Source organism: Peromyscus leucopus, chromosome 5, assembly GCF_004664715.2.
Source record: "Peromyscus leucopus breed LL Stock chromosome 5, UCI_PerLeu_2.1, whole genome shotgun sequence".
Classification (NCBI taxonomy): domain Eukaryota; kingdom Metazoa; phylum Chordata; class Mammalia; order Rodentia; family Cricetidae; genus Peromyscus; species Peromyscus leucopus.
The window spans coordinates 52,025,715-52,045,997 of record NC_051067.1 but is presented as its reverse complement, the minus strand read 5'-3'; positions in this window follow the sequence as shown (position 1 = coordinate 52,045,997).

Below are 20,283 nucleotides of genomic sequence, written 5' to 3'. Positions count from 1 at the left end.
TTCACTGTCAGTGAAATTTAAGCCACCTATTTCTTTGGATCCTTGGGATCCCGTCTGGCTCAATCCATCTAACTCTTGCCCCCTGATTACCCTTAACTATATGACCCTTTCTCAGGTATCACCATCTCCTTCAAATCCTCCTCTCTGTTCCTGTGACATCCTTCATTCTGGTACTTAATGTCTAGAGTCCAATCTTCTTTGCTAACTTATCTCCCTGCTGTTTCTCCCTAACCAGATACTCCTCGAGGTTCTTCCTCTTCCGTGTCTCTTTTCCTTAATGATGGCTTTACAGCCTCCGTAAGGACTACTTTGACGATACAGGTTTCTTTCAGCCTGGTTTCTTTTTCTTTTCCAATCTGACATTTTTCAGTCAGAAGTGGAATTTCTACACTATGTGATCCCAGATATGTCAAATTAGGCATATCTGAAAATCAAAAACATTTACTTTCTGCTTTTCTAAGTAAGTGCAGCCCTCTGTGCTGTTAGAAAAAAACAGCCTCATATCCTGGCTCCCACCAGGGTCCAGAACAAGATTGAATACAGAGCCAAAAACAAGGCTGCCCAGGACTATAAGACCTTGAAACAAGATAGTAGATGAGGCCTCTAGGACAAAGGTGAGGTCATAAATCAGTGATCCCACTGGTAATAAATCCTAGGAACAGGAGCAGAGAAGGAAAATTATGGCAAAATAAGGCAAAAGAGCTGCAAGTGGTTCCTCTCATACAGTGGCTTTTAGCAGACTCTAGGATGCACCTGGGAGACCCAGCCTTCAGAGCCCAACTCAAGTAGGAGAAAGTGAATAAGGGTGGAGCAGCTGGACAGTTAATATAATTTCCACTCTCTCAGGAGTCCCATATGGTATTAAACTATACATAGGGCTGACTGTAAGTCAAGCGCTGTTCAAAGTACTAACCCCGAATTAACTCACTTAGCGCCTACAAAAATCATATGATGTTGGAAACAAAAGCAGTGCAAGGCCAGAAGCAAGCATGTGGCTGCACAGCTCTTAGGCAGCCGAGTAGACCTTGAATTTAAGCGCTTGGCTCCTACAAACCCTGCTTTAACATACTGCTTCTAAGTCATTGTGCATGCCGCTCACTTTTCAAACCTTTTAACAAGTCCAGTTCTTCTGTGAAAATATCTCTCAGACATCCCCAAAATTCCACTATTAAAGATCACTTTGAAACGTGAGTTTTGCCATTGACTATCTTAACATTACTGCCCATTTTTGTGTCAGCAATCTAGATAACCGTGCTTCCTATGTCTTTGATAGTTCTAAAGGAAACCGTCAAGATCCCTGGAAGTTACTGGCTGTAATCAGGTACTACCCAGGAATGCCCTGTCCATCATATCTGAAATGAGCAAAGCTATTTTCCTATTGCCACCCCCTTTTTGTTTTGTTTATTTGTTGTTTTCTCAAGACAGGGTTTCTCTATGTAACAGCCCTATCTTCTCTGGAACTGGGTTTGGACACTAGGCTGGCCTCAAATGCACAGAGATCCCCCTGCCTCTGTCTCTGAGTGCTGGGATTAAAGGTGTGTGCCACAGCTGCCTGGTGCCCTATTACCCTTTATTTAGGTCCTGTGTTTTTCTGAACTCTCAGGACCAATTTCTTCTTTTTTGTTATTGTTTAGTTGGTTGGTTGGTTGATATTTTCTTTTTTGAAATGAAGTCTTGCTCAGTAGTCCAGATTGTTCTGAGATGCTGGTTAGCCCAGGCATGTCTGGAACTCAGTATGGCTTGTCTGGAACTCACTGTATAATAGTTCAGACTTGCCTGCAATTTGTGGTGTTTTTCCTGCCTCAGCCTCCTGAGTGATGGGTTTATAGGTATGAGATACCACATTTAGCTATATTATTATTATTATTATTATTATTATTATTATTATTATTATTCTGGAGATTGAATTCAGGCCTTCCATGTACTAGGCAAGCACTCTGCCACTGAGCTCTACCCCCATCTCTCTTTTTCTTTTACCATCATTTAGATAATACTTTATAATACTTTATTTTCTTCTGATGGGAAGCCATCCTTTCTTCAGCCCTAGTGTGAGGGAAGTAATTGAAAATTATCTTACTTTTATATGACCTTAATATTTACAGAGTCATTCGATTTTTAGTATTTAAAAAATTTCCAGCAATAGCCAGGCATGACGGCAACTGCCTTTAATCCCAACATTCAAGAGGCAGAGCCAAGTGGATCCCCTGAGTTCAAGGCCAGCCTGGTCTACAGATCAAATTCCATGACATCTAAGGCTACAACAGAGAAACCCTGTCTTAAAAAAAAAAAAAAAGAATGAAAGAACCTCAGCGACCTTCTGATCTGATTAGAAACTTCTTATCCAAGGTCACACAGATGTAAGTGGCAGACAGGACAGATCCGGTTTGAGGCCTGCTGTACTTTCAACTATCTCATAAACAGTCATTATATACACAACATACCTAAGGGACTGAAGTTTTTGCATAATATGAAATGTCAGTATATGTGATTGCCGAAGTTTACTCAATATAGTTGAAGTTTACTTTTCATTCAGAAAAGGAAACACTCATTAAAAGAAACAAGGCCTCTGCCTCATGAGTGCTGGCATTAAAGGCATCACCACCATGCCTGGCTAAAATTATATTTAAACAAATGCAGCAGAGTCAAAAGCTTTAAGTTAAGGCTTCAACTCCAGTTTACAAGCTGGGTGAGCCAGAACCTACCACTTAATTCCTTTGATCTCTAGTTTCCTCATTTGTAATATGGGGTGGGGAGGGGGGGCAACTAATACCTGCCCTCAAAGGATTACTGATGGCAGCTAAGAAATATTAACACAAAAGCAAAGCATGAATTGAGGGACAATACAACCACTATTAGTCATAAATTTTAATTCTAAAATCCCTTTTGTCATAATGTATTTAATGCTAAATTTCGTTTAGGAATTCTTCCTTCCTATGAATGCCAATAAAATAATCTCTTAAACTGCTTGTAAAATAGGGGGTGAATGAACCTTCTAGACCTCTTTGCTTTTAGTTACTTGGTTTTAGCTGAATTTAAGAAGTTGTATTTGAGAGCACTGTATTATTAGTCTCCCACTAGCTTTTCATTAGATAGCCCTCGGTGAGAATAGCCATGACAACGGTTGCTACCTAGGCTACTTTTTAGGGACTTGAAGACCACTTTCATTGAATTCAGTACCTTTTTTGTGGGGGAGGGGTTCGAGACAGGGTTTCTCTGTGTAGTCCTGGCTATCTTTGAACTCACTCTATAGACCAGGCTGGCCTCGTACTCTGCCTCTGGCTCCCGAGTGCCGGGATTAAAGGTGTGTGCCAATCACTGCCATCAAATTTAGTAACTCTTAACTTAGGCCTGAACAAGCGTTCAGTGGTTGACTTTTTGAGGTTAGGAGGCCAAAACTCTACCCTCAGATCATGCTAACACTGTAATTTTCTGAATATGTGTCATAAAGATTAATTACACATGGTTGCTTTACCTCCAATCAACTTTTCCCATGCCTTAAATTATCCCCTTTATCCCCCAAATATCAATAAACCCTATCCTCAGTTATGTAGATTAGAGACTTGGGTCTATCTTCTTAACCTTAGCATCTTAGAATGCTGGGGGGGGGGAATCCTCATCATTTCAGTTATTTCCATACAGATCTGGTTCAATAACACAGTCATAAAGAATCTGGATTATTTGTTAACTTCTAGGGATAAGAACTACCACAGGAAAAGAAGAAATAAAACATCTTCTCTTTGTTTATCTGTGAATATCAAGTTGGAAAATAAGGTCTGGAAACTAAAGCCATTTACCAGCAGCTGTAGCTGCTCTGAAATTGTTCACTTGTGTAGGATGCCTATAAAGACACAACATCATGACCCATCGTGAGCTGGAGTTAGAATTGCAATGATGTAGTACCAAGCACCTTACACCACCTGCCTATTGCTGAGAATCACCATTCTCTCACTCCTCATGGTTTGCCTGCCTCAGTGCAGCTTCCTAAGGGCAAATGTGTGCCTTAGATGCTTGAGAGCATGTTTTATCATGAAACATACTAATTTTCTTATCCAGGGTGAACATAGCACTGACCCCTTTCTCCAGCAAAACCAAACCGTTGAAAGCCTTTTAAAAAGAACTGAGCGATTGCTCAACTGTGTTCACAGCAGCATTATTCATAATAGCCAGAACCTGGAAACAACTCAGATGCCCTCAACCAAAGAATGGATAAAGAAAATGTGGTACATATACACAATGGAGTACTACTCAGCAGTAAAAAACAAACAAACAATGACATCATGAAATTTGCAGACAAATGTATGGAACTAGAAAATAACATCCTGCGGAGATCAGTGAGAGCCAGGCGAATCTCTGTGAGTTTGAGGCCAGCCTGGTCTACAGAGTGAGATCCAGGACAGGCACCAAAACTACACAGGGAAACCCTGTCTCAAAAAAAAAAGAGAAAAGAGAACAAACAAAAAAAGAAAGAAAAAGAAAATATCATCCAGAAAGACAAACATGGTATGTACTCACTCATAAGTGGATATTAGATGTAAAGCAAAGGATAACCAGACTACAAACCACAGCTCCAGAGAAGCTGGACCCTAAGAGGAATACATGGATCACTCTAGGAAGGGGAAATAGATGAGATCTCCTGAGTAAACTGGAGGTGGGGGGCGGCAATAGAGGGTAGGGGATGGGGGATGAGAACATAAGGGAACGAGATGGTTGAGCTGGAACAGGGATGGAGTAGAGGAGCAATGAAAGAGATATCTTGATAGAGGGAGACATCATGGGGATAGGGAGAAAGTTGGTGCTAGGGAAGTTCTCAGAAATCTACAAGGATGACCCCAGCTTAGACTACTAACCATAGTGGTGAGGGTGCCTGAACTGGCTTACCCCTGTAATCAGATTGGTGAATACACTGTCATTATAGAGCCTTTCTCCAGTAACTGATGGAAACAGATGCAGAGATCCACAACCAAGCACCAAGCCCAGCTCCAGGAGTCCAGTCAAAAAGAGGGAAGAGGGATTCGATGAACAAGGGGCATCAAGGTCATAATGGGGAAACCCACAGAGACAACCAAACCAAGGTAGTGGAAACTCATGAACTTTAGACCAACAGCTGTGGAGCCTCCATAGGGCTGGACTAGGCCCTCTGCATAAGCGAGACAGTTGTGTAGCTTGGTCTGCTTAAGGGGCCCTCGGGCAGTAGGATCAGGATTTATCCCTGGTGCATGAGCTGGCCTACCACTACCTATGGTGGGACACTTGCACAGCCTTGATGCAGGGGAAGGGCTTGGTCCTGCCTCAACTGAGTGTGCCAGGCTTTGCTGACTCCCCATGGGAGGCCTTGCCTTTTCCTTTGGGGGCATGGAGGGGGGTGGGGAAGTCTGTGGGGGGAGCGGGGGGAAGGGAAGAGAGGGGAATCTGTGGTTGGTACGTAAAATGAATAAAAAATTTCTTAATTAAAAAAAAAACTAAGTGAGCCAACAGCAGCAGAAGTCCAATTACCAGTCCTCTATCCCATTGAAGAGAGATCCAGTTACAATCCAGCTAAGAAAGTGTACCTTAACACAGAGGCGGGCAAGCTTTGGCTATAGTAAAAGGTCATTTTCAAGGCACTCTGCCAAGCTTCTGCCTGCAAAGGATGTCATGATTAAAATAAAAATAAAATTAAAAAAAAAAAGCCTCACTTCTCAGGCCTCTTTAGTTTGTAGCATGGTCTCTTCTGTTTTCTATCTGTAATTCTGATTGATGAAAAGTACATCTTGCAATAGATGCTGTGCCAAGGGCAATGTGACCAAACTTCTTACCTAAAAGGAGCCTTTGTGTGGGGATTAGCCATAGGTAGTTGTCCTGTCTGAGGTATTAGGAGTAACTTGAGGTGTGCATAGGTTATTTCCATGGATCTCCTTAGAAACTTCTGACAACTTCCTTGTTGTGAATCACATGCTACTTTGTGATGTCTAGAATTTACGCTTATCTCTAAAAGCAATGGGCAGCTCTTGAAGGGCAGGGATTGTATCTTTGCCATTCCTCAAAGCGAGCAGCACTACCCTGAGCATGCACAATGACTGAAACTCCACTGACCGACAACAGGTTAAGTTCCTGGTGCACTTGGGGTCTATGGTCTCTTTACTCCTCAGGCTATTTTACTGACTCACAAGGCTGTTGAACCCCTGTGCACAGCCCTGAGGTAGGTCAGACCTCCAAACTACCACAGGGGAGAAAACCACCCTGGCCTTCCAGCCTAATGATAACTGGGACTTGTTCCAGGACAGAAGCATGTAAATCTCTGGTCCTTTGAAGTGAGGAAAGTTATGCAAGACCTGAAATTCAGGGACTTTGGCTTGAATCCTAGTGGTCAGATACTCTGCAGAAGAGGCAGTGCTCAAAATACTCACTTCTCATCCAGTAATACTATGATGAAGTAAAAATGCAGGAGTCCGTAGAGCAGGTAGGCTGACACTTCACTACCCTAAAGTTGTGCACATGCCACTTTCTACATGGCCATTCTCTGACTCTTGACCCAAGGCCTTCTAGCATAACTTGATACCTCAACTGGTCAACAAGGCTGTAAGCTGAGTCCACACAACGTAGGCCTATCAATGTCAAAGTATTTGGTTATGAAGAGAAATCACTGAAAAAAATGAGTGGCTAAAATTTACTCACAGATTTTCGTTATTATCATAATGGAAACAACAGATGGGAATTATACCCAGATAGTATTAGTCAATAGGTTTTGGGGTTTTTGTTTTTGTTTTGTTCAGACAGGGTCATATTATACAACCTGACGGCCTGGAACTGGCCATGTAGACTAGGCTGGCCTCTGATTCACAGAGGTGTTTCTGCCTCCACCTCCCGAGTGCTGGATTAAAGGCGTACAGCCCCATATGTGGCTTGATTTTTTTTAAACTAACACACTAGATCTGTACAAGATCTATTAGGTTTTTGAAATTTTGAATTACATGTATTTATTTATTTGGGAGGTGTTATGCATGTGAAAGTTCTGGAGGACAACTTGCTGGGGTCCACCATGTGGGCTCTGGGCTCATACTCAGGTTGTCAGGCTCCACCACAAGTGCCTTTATCTGCTGACTATCTCGCCCACTCCCAGTTCTGTAAGTTTGGTTGAAGTGTAGCTACAGAACATGTATCTTAACTTTACAGGGGTCTGAGTCCAACAAGGAAGTCACAGTAATACCTCACGGAGTGTATTGACGACTGATATATATTTGTATTTTATGTACATTGGCAGTTTGCCCGCATGTATGTCTGAGGGTGTTGGATCCCCTGAAACAGGAGTTACAGACAGTTGTGGTGATGGAAATTGAACCCAGGTCCTCTGGGAGAGCAGTCAGTGCTCTTAACTGCTGAGTCATCTCTCCAGCTCTGATGACTAATGTTAAAGCCACCTCCCAAAAGTATTATTTAGATGTCATTGGAGTTACATGACTGTCTAAGAGGGTATGTGCCAATTTTGAGACCAGGCTCCACCCTATATGATCCTGAATAAATATTTCAATGTCAACAAGCTTCTGTTTCTTTCATAATTTGGGAGCAATAATCTGCATATAGGGTAGGTTAATAAAAAATTAAACTAGTAAGTGTAAAGTATTTGCCATATGCCTGGTGTGTAGTAAGTACAGTAAATTACGTATTGTTTTGTGTGTGTTCCTATAAAGTAGTTACAATAATGGTTCCTACATTTTTACTCCATTAAATTCTCTCAGGGCAGTGGTGGTGCATGCCTTTAATTCCAGCACTTGGGAGGAAGAGACAGGCAGATCTCTGAGTTCAAGGCCAGCCTGATCGACAGATCAAGTTCCAGGACAACCATGGCTACACAGTTGTCTCAAAAGAAAAAAAAAAAAGATCTCATTGAGCTTTAATAATTACAATGCAGAAAATAACTGCCACATGCCAGGTAACTATTTTGATTCTGTCAGTAAGGTGGACACAGATCAGAATGCTGGTTGTAATATGAGCATGGGGGTTCATGCCTGGAATGCCAAGTGCTTGTGAACCTGAGGTAGGAGGATCATGACTGCAATGCCAGGCTGGGCTACATAGCCAAACACACTCCTCCCTATTGAACACACACACAGCCACACTGGTTTTGGAGAGACTGTGTAACTTGTTCACACATTTTCCTATTAAACACATACACATAAACAAAAGCCACACTGGTTTTGGAATGACTATGTGTCTTGCTCATGCACTCCTCCCCATTAAACACACACACACACACACACACACACACACACACACACACACACACACACACACTGGTTTTGGAGAGACTGTGTGACTTGCTCACTCTCCCACAGCTAGTAAGGCACACAACTGGAGATTGAATTCAGAACCACTGGACTCCAAAACTGTTTTCTATCTTGGTACCTCCCATGAGTGACTTTGTTCTTGACCTCTTTTTAAGTTATTGCCTTTTTGAGTGCAGCTTCCAGTGTGTGACAAGTTGCACATGAGGTATGTGTGTAAGCAATCCCACTTCCTGGGTGTTTCACTGCAGCACTGTGTGTACAGGCATTGTTGGCTGTTTTGTGAGAATGTTGTTTCTATCCTTCATGTGTGACACACAGGTGACATACTTGCCACGGAGCAGGTGAATTTCTGCCCTCGATAACATCAGCAGCTGTTGATAAGACATATTTCCATGTGTTAATTATAGCACTGATATGTGACCATTCATCCCACTGTATTAACAGTGTTGAAAACATTCTTTCCGTTTTGCAACTCCTCAAAGGATGTTTTGGGTGTAATAAAAATCTTTCAACTTCTTCTCTTTCTAACATTTTAAACATTTTTAGAGACACATGACAATAAAAGTTTGGAATTTGTCTATTTATGTTTGAATGATCAGTTCACAAGTGATTCCAAGTATCTGCAGGCAAAATTTCTTAAGATCAGCAGTCTGTGCCATACCTCAAAGACAAGTTTCATCTTGATATTTATGAAAACTGGTTAAGCAGCTAGCTGTGCTGTCTACTCCTCAGGATAAAAATAGGAAATAAGAAATTACTCGGAAGATGTACTATCATTGTCACCAGTTTAAATATTGATTGTGAAAGTCTGTAAGAGAAGAGGGTAATGTGTTAACAGTTTCAGTTTCCCATAAAGAGGAGGCTTCATTACACAAGCCCTAGGAAACTAATACACAACATGTCGAAATGTTAGGGATCCTCTTTACTCAAATACTTCATACTGTTTATCATGACTGCTCAAGTACCGTCTCCCATCATTTAATGAGCAAATAAACTAAGTCCAAAATAAAGTGAATCATGCATTAAAAATTTCTTGAATAGTAATCACAAAATGAAAACATTAGCTACACACATAAAAACAATATTTGTCTTCTTTAAATACGGCATGCACCTGTGACCCCAGCACTTGGGTAGTTGAGGCAAGAGACCATGAGTTACAGAGTAACTTGAACTAAAAAGCATGTCTGTAAATAAACACATAAATATGAAATGCATTTCCAGGGTTTAATAATGATAATGATGAACTACCAGTTAGTTGATATGCATTGCAGCTGGAATGTGCAGAAATATATCACATGTATTTAGTATTTAGTATGGAACATCTCATTTAGTTCTGGGAATTTCACTTTTAACAGGCTAGACAAGATTGCACAGCAAGCAGTCGAAGTTAGTGCCCTTTGTTTTTGTACAATCATTCCTCTACTGGTGCCCCTTTTCCTTCTGTCTGTCCTGATTTTCTCCCCATCAGAGACTCCCACATTCCCTCCATGAAGTCTATCTTCTCTTCCTGAATTTTTCATTCACACATACACACATGGACAGACACACACAACTTTGTTCTCTTCACAGCATCTGTCCAGTACTGTAAAGGTCCTTAAGTTCTGCCATACTACTTCGTATGTAGTATACGAAGGTGCTCGTGTACTTTAGTGCAGTTACATCACTAGCAGAATGTTCGTGTGAGCTCTCCTAAAACCTAGCTAATTTGTACTACACTGATTATGAGGACATTTTTTAGGCCACAACAAAAAACATGGAACTGCAAGCTTAGCTTTAGGGCTGTTTTGACAGGATCCCATGAGAAATGCCTGTAGACTACAGGCCAGACTAGAAACATAAACCAGAGGTTCTCTAGCTCCAAGTTGTGACATCATTGTGAGATTTGTTACTAGTTGTAAAGTCCTCAGTTTCATCAGAGTTATTTTTCCCTTTTGAAGACTCCCTGTGATGCCACTCAATGATTTATCTTCTTGACTAGAAATGGGAAAGAGTTACTACAACCACGCCCAGTTAATTTAGTTGTCACATCTTTTCTGGGTACCCATGGTTGTGTGTGGAATGTGTGAGTGTAGTCTCATGCAGGAGAAAACTGAGAAAGGCTGGTCCAGGTGCTCTGTTAAACTCATGAGTGGGGAGCACTCTTTGAAGTCAGGAAGGCTTCACTGAAGAGGCAGGATTCAGTCCACACCTTGAAACATAGTTGGAGTTCAAACAGGAAAGGGAGCATATCAAGTGAGAGGAGATGGGTTGTCCAGTTAATACGAAGTTATAGACTAGGGATGTTTGGAAAGCAGGTTGGGGCCACTGGAGAACTATGTAACACTGAGATGTGTTTTTTAATTTTTTTAATCTGTATTTTGTAGTTAATGGTTAAAGTGCATGGTGTCTGTGAAGGAGATATTAAGATAACCACTTATATATTTGTTTACTTCTCTCTCTCTCTCTCTCTCTCTCTCTCTCTCTCTCTCTCTCTGTGTGTGTGTGTGTGTGTGTGTGTGTTATTTGCACATGTAGGGAGGCATGTGTGTGCATGCCCAGAGGCCAGAGGAGAATGTTGGGTGTCCGGCTCTATCAGTCTCCCCATTATTCATCTGAGTTAGGACGTCCCTGAACCTGGAGCTAGTCTGTCAACCAGCAAGCTCCAGTGACCCTCTTCTCTTCACCACCCCTGCATCCCTGGGGTTACAAGCATGACTTTTTCCATGCATGCTGGGTTTTGAGCTCAGGTCGACATGCTTTTGCAGCTGCTGCTCTTCTTGCCCACTGAGCCATCTCCCTAGTCCCAAACATTGTTTGTCTCGTACTGTATCAGAAGGACCAGGTTCCACTCATTGAACACCTGGTAAGCAGCGATGCCCCTATGTTGCTTCTCTTTATTCTCACAGTTATTGTGAGGAGAGGTCAATAACCCGAGAGGGGCCATAGTCTTTTCTCTAGCTTGCAGATGAAGAATTCTAGGCTCAGAGTCTTCATGTCTCCTGCCCAAGCCAGACTGTCAGACTCCAGAGCTTCATTCCCACCTCTTCCGTCCTTTTCAGACTCCCAGGCAGCTACCAACAGAGACACCTACCAACAAACCAGGCTGAGAGAGGCATGCCCACTGAGGCGTGAAAGGTCTAGGGAAAACTGAGCGTAGCATTGGAGATGATGACACACATCGTTTTTATTTTACTCAATCAATGGCAGTTTTTGTTCCTGGAGCTTCTTCCGACAAGGGGTTGACAGTTTATCATATTCAACTGGGCAATTCTATGGATGAGTGGGGTTCTAGAACCCTTACAAATACTCTCTGAGTGAGCATTTCCCCAAAGGAGACAGCCACTCCTTGTTGCCAAGGACACACCTTGAGTACAGCACAGTTCTGTGGGAGACAAGGAACAGTTTTGAGGATTTGATCAGCTCATTTTTTTTCTATTCCTTAATAGTTATCAAATGATTTGGGTGATCAGAACTGAGTTTGTTTAAAGATATTTTGAACTGAGTTTGTTTAAAGATATTTTGCTTTTTCAAGACCAGCTGTTCTCAACCTGTGGGCCGCAACCCCTTTGGGGATAAAATGACCTTTACATGAGTTATCTAAGACCCCTGGAAAACACAAATATTTGCATTATTATTCATAACATTAGCAAAATTATAGTTATGAAATAACATCAAAATAACTTTTTGGTTGGGGGTTACCACAATATGAGGAACTGTATTAAAGGGTCACAGCATTAGGAAGGTTGAGAACCACTGTTCTAGAACAAGCAGATCTAGGCTCAGGGTAGGTGTAAACATTTAACAAATAGTGCTGGAAAAACTAGATTTCTACATATAAAATAATGAAAATAGATTCGTATTTCTCACTGTGCACAAAAATCAATTCAAAACAGATTAAATACCTGAATGCAAGACCCGAAACTTTGAAACTGCTAGAGTAAACAGGAAAAATACTTCAACATGTAAGCAAAGGCAAGGATTAGTCCTGAACAGGATTCCAAAAGCAGAGGAAATAACTCTAAGGATTGACAAATGAGATTACATAAAATTAAAAAGCTTTTTCACCATAAAGGAAACAATTACCGGAGTGATGAGTCAGCCTCCAGAACAGGAAAGACTTCTTTTCCAATTACACATCAAGCAAAGGATAATGTCTAGGATATATAAGGAACAGCAAATTTAAACACAAAGCTTAAACCAAATTATTCAGTCAAAAATGGACCAATGAACTGAACAGACAGTTCTCAAAGGAAGGAATAAAACTGACCAATACTTGAAAAGCATCCTTAGCCATCAGGGAAGTGCAAATCTAAACTGCTTTAAGAGTCCATCTCACCCCAGGCAGAATGTGTATCATCAAAAAACATGTTGGTGAGGATGTGGAAAAAGAATATTTACCACTGCTGGTGGGCATGTAGATTAGGGTAGCCCCTACAGAATTAAATATAGATGGTTCTCAAAACACTAAAAATAGAAGTACCATATGACCCAGCCATACCAACTGCTTTCCAGTCTGTATCTGAAAACCTCTAAATCAAGATGTCACAGAGATGCTTGTATCCATGTTTATTGCTGTGCTGTTCATGGTAGGCAGGGAATGAAAACAGCCTAGATGTCCATCACCTGATGAGTGGCTTTTAAAAAGAATGTGTATATACACAGTGGAATTCTCTATGCAGCCACAAGGAAAAGTGAGATGATGACATTTGCAGGGAAAAGGATGCAACTAGAAATCATGTTGAGCAAAGTAAGCCAGACTCATAAAGACAAATACCTCCCATTCTCTTTTATATATAGAACCTAGATTTCAAATTTTATACACATATATGTTTATATAGATGTATGAGTACATGTATATAGATCATAAAACCAGAAAGGGACTCATGAGAAGAGAGGAAGAGATCTTCAGGGAGGGGGAAATAGAAAGGCTAATGGAATCTGTGTAATAAGAAAGCAAGTGTGAATAACTAGGTGAAAGGGAACCAACCAGAAAAGGCTTTGAGTCTGGAGAAGGAGAGCAGTGGAAGAAGACAGCAAGTGAGAACAAAGTATAAGGACATGTGCACATGGAAATATCATAATGAAACCCATTACTTTGACAACAATAATAAGGAAATTAGTCTGGAGGCTGAAGAGATAGCTCAGCCATTAAGAGCATGTATTGTTCTTGCAGGAGACTCAGGTTCAGTTCCCAGCAGCCACACAGCAGCTTAAAAATAAATCCAGTTCCAAGGTATCCTTCCCTTCACATCCAGCTCCTCCTTCCAATTAGTTGTATGCAATCTGCTCTAATTACATATGGCCTCAGGAAGGGACTAGACCAGGCCTGTGGAGAGGGCTCCATTTATGGGCCTATGGGAAGGCCATCATTTCTGCTGGATACAAATTTCCAGTAGGGCCTTTTGGGAGGTCACCACATTCCTGAAAGTAACCGTTCACCTATGCCTTGTACATAAGCCCAATAAACTCACTGGTTTCTCTAGAGCAAACTTCAGTGGAATCACACGTTGGTTCATTGTTGGGACTTTAGGAGGAAGTATTTATCTTCCACAAGAAAAAAGTTTTTAGTAACATAAGACTAAATGCTTTGAGTATTATAATCCAAATAAGGGGGGCTTATCTTTGCATTTGTCTTCCTTTAAACAAAACAAATGTGAGCTCTCAAAGTATTGGGAAATAATTAAAGCAGTTAAAATATAGCTCATTATGAATCAGATAGTATCCTCTGACCTGCTGGTAGTATAATGTAAGTTTTGACAAGAAGAAAACCAAGCTACACTAATATCGTCATTGGTCCTGTCACAATAGGCTAGAGAAGATGGGACAAGAATGACCAGTACTACTTGAGGAATATGGCAAGGGTGGAGCACAGCAATGATGAAGTCTGATTTCACATAAAGCCAAATAATCCTGGCAAAGTAGCATGTCTCTGAGAATACTCTAGTATCTACAATTTTTTGATTGCTAAAAATATAGATGAATGCTGAAATCTACCTGCATATATGTAAATATTTGTGGATGTATATATTACATATATATGAATATTTGTCTATCCATCTAGCTACTGATAGGTTAATATTACCTATATAGAGAAGAGATTGAGTGACTGGAGAGATGGTTTGGCAGTTAAAAGCATAGGCTGCTCTCCCAAAGGGCCCAGGTTTAGTCCTAGCATCCACATGCCAGCTTACAGCCATCTGTAACTCCAGTTCCAGGGGAACCTAATACCATCTCTGGCCTCCAATAGCACCAGGCATGCATGTGGTACACATACATACATGCAGACAAAACACTTATATGCATAAAATAAAAATAAATTTCTTTGTAGAAAGAGGTATGTATAAAATTGAAGCAGATCCCCCCCCCTTGTTTTAGATTTCCAAAGAATTATCTCTACTTATATAAATACCAAATATTAGGTCTTAACGCTGTTGAAGAATATCATTTAAAGTTTTGTTACTTTTGTTTATGTTGCATTTGTTTAGTTTTCTGAAGCTGTGTTACCGTGCCTGTCTAAAACACCTGATGGTCTAATAAAGAATTGAATGGTCAATAGGGAGGCAGGAGAAAGGATAGGTGTGGCTGGCAGGCAGAAAGAATAGAAATCTGGGAGAGGAAAGATCTAGTAGCCACAGGAGGAGGAGGACTCCAGGAGTCAGCCACCCAGCTACACAGCAAGCCACGGAGTAAGAAACAAAGAAAGGTATACAGGAATAAAAAAAGATAAAAGCCCAGAGGCAAAAGATAAATGTTATAATTTAAATTAAAGAAAGCTGACTGGAAATAAGCCAAGCTAAGACCGGGCACTTATAATTAAGAATAAGCCTCAGTGTGTGATTTATCTGGGAGCTGGGTGGCAGGCCCCCCCAAAAGAGCAAAAACAACAAACAACACTATTCTACTTGGTCCACTAGTTAAATATCATAACACAAAATTATTAAGAACTGAGCTGGAGATGTAGCTCAGTTGGTTTATGAGTGATTGCGTGGCATGCATGAAGCACTGGTTGGGGTGGAACATGCTTGTAATACAAGTACTCAGGAGATGGAAATAGGAAGATGAGTTTAAGGTCATTCTTGGATACATAGCAAATTTGAGTTTAGCCTGCGATACATGAGAGTAATATTGACCTATCAGTAGCTAGATGAATAGACAAATATTCATATATTTATGTGTTTGGGTGTATATACACATATATGCATATATATATATATATATATGTATATATATATATATTCCTTGGCAACATAGCAGTAGCTAGATAGATAGACAAGTATTCACACACACACACACACACACACACACACACACACACACACATGTCCACATATAAATATCCTGTAAAATTAGCTTAAAGATGATCATAATGCTTCGAAGAATTAAAGTCATTTTAAAACACATTCAGTGCTATTAGATGCAGCCTGAAGATGTGGAAGGGAGAGCTCACTGTTCTGAGGTCCTGCCTGTCGTGGGAAAAGGCACCAGATGTGATTGAGACATGTGATTCACACTCTTCTGTGCCAGAAAACCAGTTTAGATTAGGTTTCTGGTCAGTCAGGAGTTTTGAAGAAGTGGAAGCTACTCCTAAGTCCTAGAGAAAAATGTTCCTTACATGGACTTTTGATGTTTAAATTTAACAGTATCTCTTGAGCAACTGTATTTTCTAGTTATACAAGACTTTAAGAAATCGTAGAATAGTGGTGGTTCATGCTTCTAATCCCAGCACTTGGGAGGCAGAGGCAGGCAGATCTCTATGAGTTCAAGTCCAGCCTGGTCTACAGAGTGAGTTCCAGGACAGCCAAGGCTACATGGAGAAACTCTGTCTTGGAAAAAAAAAAAAAGAAAGGAAAGGAAAAGAAAGAGAGAAATCCAATGCTACTCAAATTACAAACCATTAATCCATGAACATAATTTCATTAGACATTTCTCTCTACTACATGCCTGGCTGCAATAGGCTACTTTCATGTATCTCAGGTCTATTCTTCAATAATCTCATTTCAGAGCTGGGTATGATGGTATATTCCTGTCATCCTTATACTTAGGAGACTGAGACAGGAGATTCTTGAGTTCAAGCCTAGCTTGGGATATATGCTGAGGCTCTCATCTCAAAATTTTTCACATTTTATAAATTTGAGAGTGACTCTTAGCCAGGCAGTGATGGTGCCTGCCTTTAATCTCAGCACTCTGGAGGCAGAAGCAGGCAGAGCTCTGTGAGTTCGAGGCCAGCCTGGTCTACAAAGTGATTCCTAGGACAGCCAGAGCTACACAGAGAAACCATGTCTCAAAACCACACCCCAAAAGAGAGAGACTTCTGAAAATTAAATGATGGGTCTGAGTCTCCTAATTGCAGGCCACATCGTCTGAGTTCCTGTTCATTTTCTGTCTTGTGCTTCACCGCAGTGCCTTGATTTTATCACACCCTCTCCAACAGCTATGCTGTGTGCTCATCCAAACTTTACTGTATCTGAGAAAACAATATTTATTTCATTTCTTCACGTCTATGTGGAAGTCTACCCCCAAAGCCTGTGCTTCAGTGGCTGGGACAAAGTATGTGAAATACTAGTATACCTCTTGAGAATTTAGTAGAAGAGTCAGATATGTGCGTAACAACAATAACAACAACAGTAGTTGCCAGCTAATAAATATTAAATCCCAGCTGTGCCGTGCATTGTTCTGAGCACTTGAAAGATATGAGGAAATAAGATAGAATTATTCTTGCCTTCGGAGCATTTGAGCTAATAGGATTTTAGAGGTGAATGTTAATTCACCTAAGTCAGGAAAATCAGTCTGAACAAGCCTCTTTCTAACTGGTAACTGTATTGGAATCCCAACCACCACCCCAGGGTCTTGCTATGTACCCCAAGCTGACTTGCTGTATACATCACCTAGGATGACCTTGAACATGCAGTCCTCCTTGAGAGCTGGGATTATAGGCATAAGCCAACACACCCCACTTGGTGATTCATTCCTATAAAAGAATTTTTCTTTTGTCCTGTGTACTGGGAATCTCTAAAACGAATTCGTATACATTTTAAGTTTAAATGTTAACTGGTCCCCACACATGCTCTCATCTAGCATGTAGACATTTCTATGTGCTGTGCATATCAGCTGTGACTGAGACCACTGGGCAAAGAAAGAACCTGGCACCAGGTGTGAAGAAGGCACACACACACCCCTCCCCATTTCTAGACAAAGAACAATTCTAGATTCTGGCTCCTGGCCTTGCTCCACCTCCCACTGCTGTTTTCCCAGTTGTTGTGACAAATCAAACCTGTTCACAAACTCTTTAATGACAGGGTAGGAGGGTCAAGTATTTGCATAACAACAGCAGCAATAATAGCTAACATTTGTTGACAGTGTATCACATGCCTAGTAGAATTCCAAGCATTTTCTGTGCATTAATTGTCCCAAGTATCACACTAGTCCTTAAGGTATATATAAACATGATATTTCATAATAAGTATTGGTCCTTTTGTAAACACCAACAATTTACAAAAATGACTATGGGTGATCTAACTAGAGACCCTGCATTACCCCAGTGTTCTGAGACCAGAAGGCTATGGGTTATAGGGATTATTTATATTTAATATTGCATGTGCGAGGTGCTTTGCTTCGCATAAGTTATTCCTAATCCTTGAAGCAATCCTTCAGGAAATATTTTGTTATTCCCAATTTCTAGATAAGGAAACTGAGGCTCAGAAAAGTGAAGTGACCTATCTGAAATCACACAGCTAGCTAAGGAGCTGAGGCCATAGAAACTGAGCATTCTGAGGAAACCCCAGACACGCTTGGCTGCAATGATGCTGCCCAGCGTGAGAACCCGCTCTCCAGGTGCCTTCTCTCTCCCCCAGACATCAGGCCACATCCCCTGCAACTCTTTCTCTGGAGCAGAGAAGGGATAGGAGGGCATGCTGTCATGTGGCTCCGCAGTCCCTCTTCTTAACAGCTACAGCGTGAGTGTACAGGTCCAGTCTAGTGCCAGCCTCCTTCCCCATCAGCTTTTAGGCCAGGCCAGGCTGGTGTGAAGCTTGCCTGCCAGCCCCGAAAACGAAAGAGTCAGAACCTCCCTTTGTTCTTCAGCTCCGCAGGAAAGCTTCTCTCTCTACTCTTAAGGTTCCATTGTGCTTGTCTATGGCCATGAATGTCATAGCTCTTCTATATTTCAGCAACCATGGGGTGTGCCTCTCCCTTCAGGACCCTCTGCCATGCTACGATGGTGGTCTCTCCTCATGCAGGTCCTTTCTGGACCCGAAGGCCAACCCTCCCCCTTCACGGCCCCTCTCCTAATGAAAACCCTCTGCAGGGTGGGTAGTCTTGGGCCAGCTCCTTCCCATGGACCTTCATTGAAGTCATTATTCCCAGTTTATTTCATAAGCTCCCTGCAGTCTAGACAGTGAACAGACAAAGCAGTAACGAACGAGCTTCTGATTTGTGGTGGATCTTGTTGCAGGGGCTGTCCTTCAGATGTGAGAGGGCTGCTTGGTCATGGAGAGCTGTGCTGAGTCCCCCCTCATGGGACCTTGACCAGGCTGTTCCGGTGTTTACCTCTGCTGCTTTGTTTGGTGAAGGAATGCCAGTGTTTGCTGTTGCAAACCAGCTCCAGCAGACCTTTACAGAAAAGGTGTTCTGTTTGATTAGCAGAGTAGAACCACTTTCATTTCCCACAGTCTCTGAAGTTTGAAACATCTCTCTGTCTCTTGCTGTCTCTCTTTTTAGATTCAAAGCATTAGATATTTGAGATGTTGGAAATTCGTTTGATATTTGTGTCATGTTAGGTTTATCAGGGTTTTAGAATTTTGGAGGCCATGCTAGTACCAATGGCTACTAGGAGCCTAGGTTCGTCCCATTTACCCAAAGACTGTTTGGAATATTCACCTCTGCTGAAGTTGAACTACACCTAACTTCAGTTATAGATCAGATCTAGGGAGGGTGGAATTGTTCCATTTTACCACAATATGAAGAAGAGGACACAAATCTAGGACTTTTTTTTTTTAATATATGAGTGTTTTGCTGCCATGTACATCTGTGTACCATGTGCACAAAGCACCCACAGAGATCAAAAGAAAGTATCAGATCCCCTGGGGCTGGAGTTACAGACAGTTGTTGTGAGCCCCCATGTGGGTGCTGGGAATCAAATGGGTCCTCTGGAAGATCAGCAGTGCTCCTAAATCCTGAGCCATCTCTCCAGCCATTGTTTTGTTTTTCCCCTCTATGTATATGTACGCATGTTTGAATATATGTAGACACGTGTGCTTATGTGTGTGCGTGCATGTGGAGGTCCGAGGTTGATGTCAAGAGTCCTCCTTAGTCTCCCTCTACCTTATTCACCGAGGCAGGTTCTATCAGATGAAATCAGAGCTCACCTATACAGTTCATCTAGGTAACCAGCTTGTTCTGGAGATCCCTTGCCTCTGCCTCTGAGCGTTAAACTTACAAGCAGGTATCCACACCTACCCAGCATCTACCTGGGTTCTGAGGGGCCAAATACAGGTCCTCATACTTGCATGGCCAGTACTTTGCTTTATCTCTTGAGTCATCTTCCTAGCATGGATGGTTCTGTTTTTCCAAGTCCCACAGTGTGACTACTTCCTTGAGGCACTGGAAGATTTTGTGTTATTTATAAGCCCTGAGTTCCACATGACTTCTGAAAGCTCTGAACTATAATGTGCAAATAGGAATACCATCTGATTTAAAACTAAACTAATGAAAGACAATGTTTCTATCGATAAAGCATGAGGGATTGAGTTAAAAGTGAGGCAGGTTCTCAGATGTAGCAGTGAAGCCTGCCTCACCCAGAGCAAGGAATGTACTGTATGTTCCCTGACTGTGCATACCCTGGGTCCATGAAGTCTGCTAAAGTCTCAACCAGTTACTGTGTGCATTATTGCCCCATACTCCCAAAACTCTGTTCCTATTCTTATTAAAGCCCGCCCAGAGACATACTTGACGGTATAAGTTGATGTTCCCATCTATTTGGAAGCTTGAGGCAAGAAGATTGCAAGTTCAATGTCCTTGTGGGCTGCAGAATGAGTTCAAGGCT